General features: G+C 45.7%; 1 protein-coding gene across 1 annotated transcript in view; it reads left to right on the top strand.

The window, feature by feature from the left end:
- The first annotated feature begins 5,145 nt into the window (after positions 1-5,145).
- LOC110519322 (contactin-5) overlaps positions 5,146-11,382 on the top strand; it is a 560,400-nt gene continuing 554,163 nt past the window's right edge. The window contains exon 1 of the mRNA XM_036964829.1: positions 5,146-5,691. The gene's annotated coding sequence lies outside the window, so the exon portion shown is untranslated. The remainder of the gene's footprint in view (positions 5,692-11,382) is intronic.

Here is an 11,382-nt window from a genome sequence, read left to right as displayed (position 1 = left end):
GTCAAGCGAGAGTAGTTTTGTGCCAAAATGGTAATTTAGTAGAAAGGGATAAGACTAGCAAAATGACAGGGTTCAATTCTTGGACCGACTCTCTTCTCTGTATACATCAATGAGGTCGCTCTTGCTGCTGGTGAGTCTCTGATCCACCTCTACGCAGACGACACCATTCTGTATACTTCCGGCCCTTCTTTGGACACTGTGTTAACAACCCTCCAGGCAAGCTTCAATGCCATACAACTCTCCTTCCGTGGCCTCCAATTGCTCTTAAATACAAGTAAAACTAAATGCATGCTCTTCAACCGATCGCTACCTGCACCTACCCGCCTGTCCAACATCACTACTCTGGACGGCTCTGACTTAGAATACGTGGACAACTACAAATACTTAGGTGTCTGGTTAGACTGTAAACTCTCCTTCCAGACCCATATCAAACATCTCCAATCCAAAGTTAAATCTAGAATTGGCTTCCTATTTCGCAACAAAGCATCCTTCACTCATGCTGCCAAACATACCCTTGTAAAACTGACCATCCTACCAATCCTCGACTTTGGCGATGTCATTTAAAAAATAGCCTCCAAAACCCTACTCAACAAATTGGATGCAGTCTATCACAGTGCAATCCGTTTGGTCACCAAAGCCCCATATACTACCCACCATTGCGACCTCTACGCTCTCGTTGGCTGGCCCTCGCTTCATACTCGTCGCCAAACCCACTGGCTCCAGGTCATCTACAAGACCCTGCTAGGTAAAGTCCCCCCTTATCTCAGCTCGCTGGTCACCATAGCATCTCCCACCTGTAGCACACGCTCCAGCAGGTATATCTCACTAGTCACCCCCAAAACCAATTATTTCTTTGGCCGCCTCTCCTTCCAGTTCTCTGCTGCCAATGACTGGAACGAACTACAAAAATCTCTGAAACTGGAAACACTTATCTCCCTCACTAGCTTTAAGCACCAACTGTCAGAGCAGCTCACAGATTACTGCACCTATACATAGCCCACCTATAATTTAGCCCAAACAACTACCTCTTTCCCAACTGTATTTAATTAATTTATTTATTTTGCTCCTTTGCACCCCATTATTTTTATTTCTACTTTGCACATTCTTCCATTGCAAAACTACCATTCCAGTGTTTTACTTGCTATATTGTATTTACTTTGCCACCATGGCTTTTTTTGCCTTTACCTCCCTTCTCACCTCATTTGCTCACATCGTATATAGACTTGTTTATACTGTATTATTGACTGTATGTTTGTTTTACTCCATGTGTAACTCTGTGTCGTTGTATCTGTCAAACTGCTTTGCTTTATCTTGGCCAGGTCGCAATTGTAAATGAGAACTTGTTCTCAACTTGCCTACCTGGTTAAATAAAGGTAAAATAAAATAAAAATAAAACTATGGGATAGGAGGCCTGTATTCCACTATGGGATAGGAGACCTATATTCCACTATGGGATTGGAGGCCTGAATTCCACTATGGGATTGGAGGCCTGAATTCCTCTATGGGATAGGAGGTCTGAATTCCTCTATGGGATAGGAGGTCTGAATTCCACTATGGGATAGGAGGCCTGTATTCCACTATGGGATAGGAGACCTATATTCCACTATGGGATTGGAGGCCTGAATTCCACTATGGGATTGGAGGCCTGAATTCCTCTATGGGATAGGAGGTCTGAATTCCTCTATGGGATAGGAGGTCTGAATTCATCTACGGGACAGGAGGTCTGAATTCCATTATGGGATAGGAGACCTGTATTCCACTATGGATAGGAGGCCTGTATTCCACTACGGGATAGGAGGCCTGTATTCCACTACGGGATAGGAGGCCTGTATTCCACTATGGATAGGAGACGTACATTCCATCATGGGGTAGGAGACCTGTATTCCACTATGGAAAAGGAGGCCTGTATTCCACTATGGGATAGGATACCTGTATTCCACTATGGATAGGAGACCTGTATTCCATTATGCGATAGGAGGCCTGTATTCCATTATGCGATAGGAGGCCTGTATTCCACTATGGGATAGGAGGCCTGTATTCCACTATGGGATAGGAGGCCTGTATTCCATTATGCGATAGGAGGCCTGTATTCCACTATGGGATAGGAGGCCTGTATTCCACTATGGGATAGGAGGCCTGTATTCCATTATGCGATAGGAGGCCTGTATTCCATTATGGGATAGGAGGCCTGTATTCCACTACGGGATAGGAGGCTTGTATTCCACTATGGATAGGAGACGTACATTCCATCATGGGGTAGGAGACCTGTATTCCACTATGGAAAAGGAGGCCTGTATTCCACTATGGGATAGGATACCTGTATTCCACTATGGATAGGAGACCTGTATTCCACTATGGAAAAGGAGGCCAATAATCCACTATGGGATATGAGGCTTACATTCCATTATGCGATAGGAGGCCTGTATTCCACTATGCGATAGGAGGCCTGTATTCCACTATGGGATAGGAAGCCTACGTTCCACTATGGGATAGGAAGCCTACGTTCCACTATGGGATAGGAAGCCTACGTTCCACTATGGGATAGGAAGCCTACGTTCCACTATGGGATAGGAGGCCTGTATTCCACTATGGGATAGGAAGCCTACGTTCCACTTGCTCCGGTTCCTGACACAGAGGGTTTTTAAGCGTATGTGTTTCATCCCTTCGAGAGTTCGACCGAGGAGTGGAGCAGACATGTATAGTCAGTGGCGGATTCAGTTATAGGCGACTTGGGCAGCAGGGTGTCACAGGGCGCCCGCAGAAAAAAAATCGTAATGGTGACATTTGCTAGATTGGTTTTCTATCGTTCATTTGCAGTGATAGCATCTCACCATGTGGGACTATGGGTCAATTAACCTTGTCAGAATGGGCACTCTGATTCTAGTTTGTGAGCTAGGCAGGCTTCTGCCTGGGAAGATTTACCACTCAGAAGTACGAGATGGGGAGTGGGGCGGGGGTAGGTTGACCTCAGGTCTCCCCACTGGAAGCCCGAGGTAGAGGGGGCGGGGTTGGTTGACCCCAGGTCTCCCCACCCGAAGCCTGAGGTAGGGGGGTGGGGGTAGGTTGACCTCAGGTCTCCCCACTAGAAGCCCGTGGTAGGGAGGGCAGGGGTAGGTTGACCTCAGGTCTCCCCACTAGAAGCCCGAGGTAGGGAGGCGGGGGTAGGTTGACCCCAGGTCTCCTCACTGGAAGCCAGAGGTAGGGGGGCAGGCGTAGGTTGACCTCAGGTGTCCCCTCTGGAAGCCAGAGGGAGGGGAACGGGGTTAGGTTGACCTCAGGTCTCCTCACTGGAAGCCCGTGGTAGGGGGGCCGGGGTAGGTTGACCTCAGGTCTCCCCTCTGGAAGCCCAAGGTAGGGGAGGCGGGGTAGGTTGACTTCAGGTCTCCCCTTTGGAAGCCTGAGGTAGGGGGAACAGGGGTAGGTTGACCTCAGGTCTCCCCACTGGAAGCCCGAGGTAGGGGGGGCTGGGTAGGTTGACTTCAGGTCTCCCCACTGGAAGCCCGAGGTAGGGGGAGAGGGGTAGTTTGACCTCAGGTCTCCCCTCTGGAAGCCCAAGGTAGGGGGGGCTGGGTAGGTTGACTTCAGGTCTCCCCACTGGAAGCCCGAGGTAGGGGGAGAGGGGGTAGGTTGACCTCAGGTCTCCCCACTGGAAGCCCGAGGTAGGGGGGGGGCGGGGTAGGTTGACCTCAGGTCTCCCCTCTGGAATCCCGTGGTAGGGGAGCGGGGGTAGGTTGACCTCAGGTCTCCCCACTAGAAGCCAGAGGTAGGTCTCCCCTCTGGAAGCCTGAGGTAGGGGGGCGGTGGTAGTTTGACCTCAGGTCTCCACACTGGAATCCCGAGGTAGGGGAGCGGGGGTAGGTTGACCTTGGGTCTCCACACTGGAAGCCCGAGGTAGGGGGGCGGGGGTAGGTTGACCTCAGGTCTCCACACTGGAAGCCTGAGGTAGGGGGGGGCGGGGGTAGTTTGACCTCAGGTCTCCCCACTGGAAGCCCGAGGTAGGGGGGGGCGGGGTATGTTGACCTCAGGTCTCCCCACTAGAAGCCCGAGGTAGGGGGGGGGCGGGGTATGTTGACCTCAGGTCTCCCCTCTGGAAGCCTGAGGTAGGGGGGCGGTGGTAGTTTGTCCTCAGGTCTCCACACTGGAATCCCGAGGTAGGGGAGCGGGGGTAGGTTGACCTTGGGTCTCCACACTGGAAGCCCGAGGTAGGGGGGCGGGGGTAGGTTGACCTCAGGTCTCCACACTGGAAGCCTGAGGTAGGGGGGGGCGGGGGTAGGTTGACCTCAGGTCTCCCCTCTGGATGCCCGAGGTAGGGGAGCGGGGGTAGGTTGACCTCAGGTCTCCTCTCTGGAAGCCCGAGGTAGGGGAGCGGGGGTAGGTTGACCTCAGGTCTCCTCTCTGGAAGCCCGTGGTAGGGGGGGCGGGGGAATCTATCAAATAACACACCTCTAACTTTGTACAGTACTAATGCAATAATTTGTGCAATTTAGTTTGTGTGTTTCTTGTTTGAAGTGCAATAGTGTAATAATCAGGCTCTCTTCTTTATAAGTCTGTTATTCTATTTGTGTGATATAGGATTTATCCCATTTAGTTTTATGTGTTTTTTGTTTGCAATAGGGTAGTGGTGTACTAATTAGATTATCTTTTTAATATGTAGGTATACACTACACTGTGTTTCTATTTGTCTCTGGTACTTCTTTCTGATATTTAGGAGTCTTCATTTTGTGTGTGGGGGGGGGGGGGGGGGGGGGGGTTCGCCCGGGGAGCCATACAAGCTAGAACCGCCACTGTGTACAGTAATAAAGTCAAGTTTGGGACAATGTGTTTTTTGCAACAACTTAAGTGCAAAGTGACAGTGAGCCAGAGTGCAGAGTGTTTTACGAGTGCATTTTCTCGTAAAATATTTCCCCCTTTTTTCTTTGGTCTTGAGCAAATAAATGCTGTCGCAACCAATATCCAAATCAATTCTACTATTATTGGAAATTATTCTGCCTACCGATCCCCTACATCGGCTGTGAGACACGGTAGCCTGGCCTACACTTTGACAGTCATCTATTTGTAATCCATTTGTTAAGTAATCCATCCACATATCTCTTGACATGACATCCACACTGCTGGACAATTTACACAATGTATTCTACTAGCTAGTGTCTCAACTAAGGCTACAATAGCTTACGGACAAATTGTACGCTTCAGCGATGCTAATCGGGAAGAGGCAGGAGACCTTCACATTCAAGGCTGTGTATTTATCCAGCATGAAGTTCCCAGACACAAGCTGCTAGGTGGGATGGAATTAGGGGATGGGGGCTCAGTCCTTCTGTCTCTAGAACGGGGCTGCGCGCTATGCAGAACAGAAGCTGCTGAGCCAAGCAGACGCTCGAAGTCAACAGCCGAACCGTTCGGTAACGGGCGGAAAGTGAAGGCAAAGGTGAAGTCCTACAGAAAGCAACGGACAACGGATAAATTGACACCAGACACAACGGAGGGCGCCAAGGATGTATAATTCACATCGTCGTCTCATCGTTTAGAGAGAGATTGAGGAACAGAAAGGACCGTTTTGGAATCAAGCTCCTCTGTGCCATTCGGTTGTTCGGGGGCGGCGGAGACTGGTTGTTTACGGCTAGATTATCTTGGACGGAGTGATAACAACGTGATATTACGAAGGAAAATCCTGCCTGTTCCGTGCATTTGGCGGTGAGTATTGAGACTTGTTTTAAATGTTTTTATGGTGCTTTGTGAGGGATGAGAGTGGGGTTTACAGCTGTGGATTATAGGAGCGGGGACTTTCACGGTAAGGCACGCGCTCCTCTGGGAGAGACAAGTTACTGAAATCGTTGCATCAAACTGCTGAAGACTTCAGGTAGCCTGTTACATCATCATCATCATCATAATCATAATAATAATATGAATTTCCTTAATGCTTCATCTCAATAAATATAAGTCTTACATAACAGGTTGCTTTTCTCTTCTAAATAAGATAGTAAGAATATAATATCACTGTTTTTACAGCAAAAGACAAGATGTTGCGTCATGCCTTCTATTTAGTTACAATGGTATTTAATGTGTGACAGCTATTACACTGCAGTTATTTATTGAAAGTGGATATGCTACAGACTGACATTGTGCATTTAGCCCACTCTCAGATCAGTTAGTTAGAGCCTTTTGTCTTCTCTCTGTTTTTGTATTTGGCCAAAACAATAATGAACACCTTTCTTTCCGATTAGTTGCTGCAATAGCAATATATTTATTTTTACAGCCAAAACCCACATATTGCTGAGCAGTAGTAAGACTGGCCACAAAAGAGTTGCCTGGCTTTTGTTATTCATTGCTTGCTTCCAGCATTTACACACAGAGAGAGAGAGAGGGAGAGAGAGAATGTGTGTGTGTGTGTGTGTGTGTGTGTGTGTGAGTGTGAGTGTGTGTGTGTGTGTGTGTGTGTGTGTGTGTGTGTGTGTGTGTGTGTGTGTGTGTGTGTGTGTGACCATTCACTGAAAGCTGGATTCAGTCCCTTCAGTGGATGTCTTGCTCTTAGGTCCTCCAGTCAGAGCCAGTTTAGAGTGGCCATTTCCCTACAGGGCAGGCGGATTACAATGTTCACTTTTCCCTCTGTAGTGGAGGTTGCATTGAAATACTTGGTCAATGTAGAATTGAGCCCAGAGAAGCATGGTGCTGTTATTCTATTTGTGACACACCCTGGACTATACCCTGGACTACACCTGGACTATACCCTGGACTACACCCTGTACTACACCCTGGACTGTACCCTGGACTACACCCTGCACTACACCCGGGACTATACCCTGGACTACACCTGGACTATACCCTGGACTACACCTGGACTATACCCTGGACTACACCCTGGACTACACCCTGGACTGTACCCTGGACTACACGCTGGACTACACCCTGGACTACACCCTGGACTACACCCTGGACTACACACTGGACTACAACCTGGACTACACCATGGACTACACCCTGGACTACACCCTGGACTGTACACTGGACTACACCCTGGACTACACCCTGGACTACACCATGGACTACACCCTGGACTATACCCTGGACTACACCCTGGACTATAACCTGGACTACACCCTGGACTACACCCTAGACTACACCCTGCACTACACTACCGGTCAAAAGTTTTAGAACACCTACTCATTCCAGGGTTTTTCTTTATTTTGACTATTTTCTACATTGTAGAATAATAGTGAAGACATTGAAACTATGAAATAACACATATGGAATCATGTAGTAACCAAAGAAGGTTTAAACAAATCAAAATATATTTTATTTTTGAGATTCTTTAAATAGCCACCTTTTGCCATAATGGCAGCTTTGCACACTCTTTGCATTCTCTCAACCAGCTTCATGAGGTAGTCACCTGGAATGCATTTCAATGAACAGGTGTGCCTTGTTAAAAGTTCATTTGTGGAATTTCTTTCCTTCTTAATGCGTTTGAGTTGTGTTGTGACAAGGTAGGGGTGGTATTCAGAAGATATCCCTATTTGGTAAAATACCAAGTCCACATTAGAACAGCTCAAATAAGCAAAGAGAAACGACAGTCCATCATTATTTTAAGACATGAATATCAGTCAATACGGAACATTTAAAGAACTTAGAAAGTTTCTTCAAGTGCAGTCGCAAAAACCTTCAAGCGCTATGATGAAACTGTCTCTCATGAGGACCGCCACAGGAAAGGAAGACCCAGAGATACCTCTGCTGCAGAGGATAAGTTCATTAGAGTAAACCAGCCTTTGAAATTGCAGCCCAAATAAATGCTTCACAGAGTTCAAGTAACAGACACATCTCAACATCAACTATTCAGAGGAGACTGTGTGAATCAGGCCTTCATGGTCGAATTGCTGCAAAGAAACCACGAATAAGGGACATCAATAAGAAAAAGAGACTTGCTTTGGGCCAAGAAACATGGACAATGGACAATTTCCCACTGTGAAGCATGGAGGAGGAGGTGTTATGGTGTGGGGGTGCTTTTCTGGTGACACTGTCATATTTTGATAACAAGGAGTCTAAAATGGTCAATGATTTCTGTATAGAGTTAGCTACAAAGCAACAGACACTGCCGTTGAGTAAATCCCTGTGCTGTATCTCGTGTGTCAGGCACCTCTTGGCGGTTTTTCCTGCTGCTCTCAGCTCCCTCCTATCATTGACCCTTCACCCCTTAATCTAAGTTGGGCTGATGAGGCTATACGGTTTCTGTCAACTCATATATCATTATAATTTTCTTAATGTCCATTGTTATTTTGATGCTCACAGTTCTGCATTAAAACCTCCTTAGATTCCCAGACATTTCTCAGACGGAGAGGTTTTTTGAGGGGTTGTGTTGCATTAAAACCTCCTTAGATTCCCAGACATTTCTCAGAAGGAGAGGTTTTTTGAGGGGTTGTGTTGCATTAAAACCTCCTTAGATTCCCAGACATTTCTCAGACGGAGAGGTTTTTTGAGGGGTTGTGTTGCATTAAAACCTCCTTAGATTCCGAGACATTTCTCAGAAGGAGAGGTTTTTTGAGGGGTTGTGTTGCATTAAAACCTCCTTAGATTCCCAGACATTTCTCAGACGGAGAGGTTTTTTGAGGGGTTGTGTTGCATTAAAACCTCCTTAGATTCCCAGACATTTCTCAGACGGAGAGGTTTTTTGAGGGGTCTGTGTTGCATTAAAACCTCCTTAGATTCCCAGACATTTCTCAGACGGAGAGGTTTTTTGAGGGGTCTGTGTTGCATTAAAACCTCCTTAGATTCCCAGACATTTCTCAGAAGGAGACGTTTTTTGAGGGGTTGTGTTGCATTAAAACCTCCTTAGATTCCCAGACATTTCTCAGAAGGAGAGTTTTTTTGAGGGGTTGTGTTGCATTAAAACCTCCTTAGATTCCCAGACATTTCTCAGACGGAGAGGTTTTTTGAGGGGTTGTGTTGCATTAAAACCTCCTTAGATTCCCAGACATTTCTCAGAAGGAGAGTTTTTTTGAGGGGTTGTGTTGCATTAAAACCTCCTTAGATTCCCAGACATTTCTCAGAAGGAGAGGTTTTTTGAGGGGTCTGTGTTGCATTAAAACCTCCTTAGATTCCCAGACATTTCTCAGACGGAGAGGTTTTTTGAGGGTTTGTGTTGCATTAAAACCTCCTTAGATTCCCAGACATTTCTCAGAAGGAGAGGTTTTTTGAGGGGTCTGTGTTGCATTAAAACCTCCTTAGATTCCCAGACATTTCTCAGAAGGAGAGTTTTTTTGAGGGGTTGTGTTGCATTAAAACCTCCTTAGATTCCCAGACATTTCTCAGACTGAGAGGTTTTTTGAGGGGTTGTGTTGTGCATGTGGTCTGAATACAGAATGGGTTTTATGCGCCTTTGAAAGTACCTTTGTGTTGTTACAGAACTTAAATGGTGACCTAGGGAATAGGGTGCCATTTTTAATCGTTTACATTTTATTTCACCTTTATTTACCATTTGGGACGCAACCTGAGGTTATTATGAGACTATAGAGGTTATTATGAGACTATATAGGTTGTCGCCATCAGTTCCATGTTAGGGAGTAAATCCGTCTGGCTCACAGCAGATGCTGTTTGCAAATGACTTTCCAGTATTTAAATCCACTTTCTTCTTGCCTTGTGTGTTTTAGGAAATATTATCATTAAATTATGGTCTCAAACTTACTGCAGTGTTGAAGCTCAAACATGTTTTGGGGTCCAGAGAATTACTGCAGTGTTGAAGCTCAAACATGTTTTGGGGTCCAGAGAATTACTACAGTGGTGAAACTCAAACATGTTTTGGGGTCCAGAGAATTACTACAGTGGTGAAACTCACATTTGAGGAAAAGGTAAATATGATCTAGTGTTTTTTTTGTGTGTAGATTTCCCTCCAAAGTGGAGTGAGTTTAGAGGAATGTTAAGTCGTTACCTGTAGCATGGCTCAGAACGTCTTAGAATTGAGTGTGATTGACTTGATGGTGTGAAGCAGGGGGTGCCCAACAGGTCGATCGCCAGATACCAGTAGCTCACAGCCCACCTATGAGTAGCTCGCCAAACTATTCTGAAAATACATGCAAACTGTCATTTAAACAAATCTCACAAGTATCAGACACCACAAGATCCCAGCTACTATCTTATCAAAGCAACATTGATATTATCCCACCCCTGGTTAGCCGCTATTGGCTTAAAAAGCCAAACGTAACACAATATCTGCCAATTAGTTTCCAGCAATAATGCCCCTGTCTGTCTGTGTGGTGCGCGTGTTTGTCTAACACTCCGTGTGTAGCCAGTTGATGTGATAACCCGTCTTGTGGGTTGGCAGAAATACTTTCCCCAAAACCTTCTCAATTAAATGTTAACTGTATGATATAAAATATATAAATTGTATCTATTATATGTTTTTGGTAAACTTTGCCATGAAACGAGCAGCAGCAATACAGGACCATAGCTATACCAGCACGTTATATGGCACGTTCCTCACTCGCTAAATGCACAATTAAAGGGCCAGATGCACAATTAAAGGGAAATTACACTCAAACATCGAAATGTGTAATTCTTCCAGATTGAATTATTGATATCAACTCAAAACATCAAATTTAGTTGTTTCTCTAGGAACACTTGTAAACATCCCATTTAGTTGTTTCTCTAAGAACACTTGTAAACATCCCATTTAGTAGTTTCTCTAAGAATACTTGTAAAAATCCCATTTAGTTGACAACATAGTGCCCTACTTCCTCTCTAAGGACCAGGGATGAGTTGAAAACATAGTGCCCTACTTACTCTCTAAGGACCAGGGAAGAGTTGACAACATAGTGTCCTACTTCCTCTCTAAGGACCAGGGAAGAGTTGACAACATAGTGTCCTACTTCCTCTCTAAGGACCAAGGAAGAGTTGCAGGGGAGAGGAGAAGAATGGACCTATTTGAAAGCTAGAAAGAAATGAGTAGCTCTCGTGCTAGAAAAGGTTGGAGACCCCTGATGTTAAGCATGCACACATAGCCTAGTGTATATACTAATACAACCCACACATAGCCTAGTGTATATACTAATACAACCCACACATAGCCTAGTGTATATACTAATACAACCCACACATAGCCTAGTGTATATACCAATACAACCCACACATAGCCCAGTGTATATACTAATACAACCCACACATAGCCTAGTCTATATAGCTTGTTTCTTTCAACGTTTTTGCACAAATGTGTTTGCATCCCTGTTAGTGAGCATTGCTTCTTTCCAAGATAATACATCCACCTGACAGGTGTGGCACATCAAGAAGATGATTAAAAAGCACAATCATTACACAGGTGCACCTTGTGCTGGGGACAATAAAAGGCCACTCTAAAATGTGCAGTTTTGCCACATGACACAATGCCACAAATGTCTCAAGTAT

Source organism: Oncorhynchus mykiss, chromosome 27, assembly GCF_013265735.2.
Source record: "Oncorhynchus mykiss isolate Arlee chromosome 27, USDA_OmykA_1.1, whole genome shotgun sequence".
Taxonomy (NCBI): Eukaryota; Metazoa; Chordata; class Actinopteri; order Salmoniformes; family Salmonidae; genus Oncorhynchus; species Oncorhynchus mykiss.
This window is presented reverse-complemented; position numbering and strand designations above follow the sequence as displayed.